General features: G+C 39.5%; 1 non-coding gene across 1 annotated transcript; it reads right to left on the bottom strand.

Annotated features, from left to right (window-relative positions):
* Nucleotides 1-1281: 1281 nt before the first annotated feature.
* Nucleotides 1282-1388, bottom strand: LOC127116087 (small nucleolar RNA R71). Its single transcript, XR_007801072.1, has one exon. It is a non-coding gene; the product is annotated as a small nucleolar RNA R71 (small nucleolar RNA).
* Between the last annotated feature and the right edge of the window lie 1885 nt (nt 1389-3273).

Here is a 3273-nt window from a genome sequence, read left to right as displayed (position 1 = left end):
TTGAGCTTTTAACTGGACATTAACTTTAAATCAGGGCGAGAGCAATTTTTAAAGTTAATTAAATTCTAATCATTTTTAAAAATTATTTTTAAAAGTTAAATGTGAGGACGAGAGTTAAGCATTTAAGTTTAATCATATAATCTAAGTCAACAGAGCGAGAGTTTGAGACGAGGGTGTTTAAACGGTTAGTATTTTCTTAAAAAAGAGTTTCTATAGATTCCATTGCTTTCAAAAAGTGATTTTAGATTTAACTAAATAGTGAGAGCGTACGTTAATATAAAGTCATAGTCTGATTCAACAGAGCGAGAGTTTGAGAAAAGACTTTTAATCAATAGTGTCTACTGAAAAGACTTATTTTAAAACTAAGAAACCAACGAAGACTTGATTCCCTAATTACGACGAACTACATACCGATATCCGTGTTATTTGATATTTAATCTAGATCCAATTTTAGTTTTACTTTTCCCCCTAATCATCAAAGTATCATCCTCCTTAGCTTTACGAAGTAACCTTAGAAAAATGGTATATCGATTCATTAAGTCCCTGTGGGATCGATATCTTTTAAAACTACGCGATTAGACTGTGCACTTGCAGTTAATACCCCAATAGACTCATAAAGTCACGATCAAGTTTTTGGCGCCGTTGTCGGGGACTTTTATTTAGTCGATATCGTAACTCTTCTGTTACGCTGTAGAGACTAAGGCATTTTTTATTTTTCCTTTTCTTTCGTTGATTTGTATGCCACACACTCGCTCACAAGGCGAACCGTACTACTTACGAATCAACGACGTTGAACGATATCTCCGAGTCTTACGACGAATTCGGGAGTATCGTGCTGCAAACAATCTTCCTCCAATCGAAATTCCTGATCTCAAAAATCTCCTTCCTTCGCCGATACCCGAGATGGCAGAACCAGCTCGTGCTCTTCGAGATTACGCCGCTCCATCGCAAGATGAGCCGCATTTGAGTATTGCTCCACCCGCAATCGAAGCAAACAACTTCGAACTTAAACCTTCGTTGTTGCAGGCAGTGCAACAAAACCAATTTTCTGGAAATCCTACCGAGGATCCAAACCTTCATTTATCCGTATTCATCCAATACGCTGATACTGTTAAAGCTAATGGTGTCACTTCAGAGGCAATTCGACTTCGTCTCTTTCCTTTCTCGTTAAGGGATAAAGCTAGAAGATGGCTTCAGTCTCTTCCTTCCAACTCAGTCACCACATGGAATGAGTTGAAGAAAGTCTTTCTTGCCCGATATTTTCCTCCAAGCAAAACAACTATGTTGAGAGCCCAGATAAATGGATTTAAACAGAAAGATAACGAGTCTCTTTTCGAAGCTTGGGAAAGATACAAAGACATGATGAGACTTTGCCCACACCATGGTTTAGAGGACTGGTTAGTAATTCATACCTTCTATAATGGTCTCTTGTACAACACAAGGTTAACAATAGACGCCGCCGCCGGTGGTGCGCTTATGGATAAACCTTACGCTGACGCTTATCAACTTATCGAGAGCATGGCCCAAAACCATTATCAGTGGGGAAGCGACCGAACGATGGTAGAAAAACCTCAAACAAAAGGGGGCATGTACGAGATAAGTAGCCTTGATCATGTTAATGCAAAAGTGGATGCTCTTTCCCAGAAAATCGAAGGTTTAAATGTATCACCTCCAGCCACCGTGGTTGCCGTAACTCAAAATTGCGAAGTCTGTGGAATTCAAGGTCACACTCCTACAAATTGTCAACTCCTAACAGGAATCCAAGCAGAGCAAGTGAACTATGCTCAAGGAAATCCCTACTCGCATACCTATAACTCAAACTGGAAGAACCATCCTAATTTTTCATATAAGAGTAATAATGCTTTATACGCACCAGGTCAAGCTCCCAGTCAAGCCCCAGCTATACCTCCTGGATATCAAAAGCCGACCCCATCTACACCTAACAATAACGTTCCTAGGAAATCCAACTTGGAAATCATGATGGAGAACTTCATAGCTTCTCAACAGCAAACCAATAAAGAGTTCTTAAACCAGAATGTACACACTAACGAACAGATTAAACAACTAGCAAGTAAAGTAGATGCCCTGGCTACCCATAACAAAATGCTGGAAACACAAATCTCACAAGTAGCTCAACAACAAGCGCCTACTGCTGCCCCAACTGGTACATTTCCTGGACAGCCCCAACCTAACCCGAAAAGCCACGCTCATGCAATTATATTAAGAAGTGGAACAGAGGTAGAAGGACCGTCTGACACAAGGGTTGAGAACCAAAACTCTAAAAAGTCAACTGAGGAAGAAAGTAAACCTAAGAAAAAGGAAGAGTGTAATAAGGAAACCGTAGAAAAGAAAGAACCTTATGTACCTCCGCCACCTTACAAACCACCTATCCCTTATCCTCAAAGGCAAATTAAAACCAAAGACGCAGGCCAATTTAAAAAATTTGTTGACCTACTGAAACAATTAAACGTCAACATTCCTTTTACAGAAGCTATTACACAGATGCCCTCATATGCTAAGTTCTTAAAAGAAATTCTTTCTAATAAAAGGAAACTTGAAGATAGCGAAACTGTTACACTCACTGCTGAGTGCAGCGCGATAATCCAAAATATGCCTCCTAAACTTAAAGATCCTGGTAGTTTCTCTATACCCTGTCACATAGGAAAATTTGTCATAGACAAAGCTTTGTGTGATTTAGGAGCCGGTATCAGTGTTATGCCCTTGTCCATATGCAAGAGACTGGAAATGGGAGAATTAAGACCAACTAAAATGTCTGTGCAATTAGCAGATCGTTCCGTTAGATATCCCGTAGGAATTCTTGAAAACGTTCCCGTGCGCATAGGTCAATTTTACATCCCAACCGATTTTATAATTATGGACATAAGAGAAGATGAAGTTACCCCCATTATATTGGGAAGACCATTCTTAGCAACCGTCGGTGCTATCATAGATGTAAAACGAGGACGACTCACTTTCGAAGTAGGAGAAGAGAAAATTGAGTTCATTCTTTCCAAATTTTTGAAAGCACCTGCAATAGATGACACATGTTACTTCATGGATATCATCGACGAATGCATAAAAGAAACAGAATTAGAAAATGACGAATTGTCTGACTGTCGTGTAGAAGACAGACTTAACCAATGTTTAACAATAACATCGGATCCTACGCAATGCCTCAAGAAACCAACCCTCGACCTGAAAACACTTCCCAAAAATCTGAGATATGAATTCCTAGACTTAGAACTTGAACGACCAGTGATAGTAAATGCAGAC

This window comes from Lathyrus oleraceus, chromosome 1 (genome assembly GCF_024323335.1).
Source record: "Lathyrus oleraceus cultivar Zhongwan6 chromosome 1, CAAS_Psat_ZW6_1.0, whole genome shotgun sequence".
NCBI lineage: Eukaryota > Viridiplantae > Streptophyta > Magnoliopsida > Fabales > Fabaceae > Lathyrus > Lathyrus oleraceus.
This window is presented reverse-complemented; position numbering and strand designations above follow the sequence as displayed.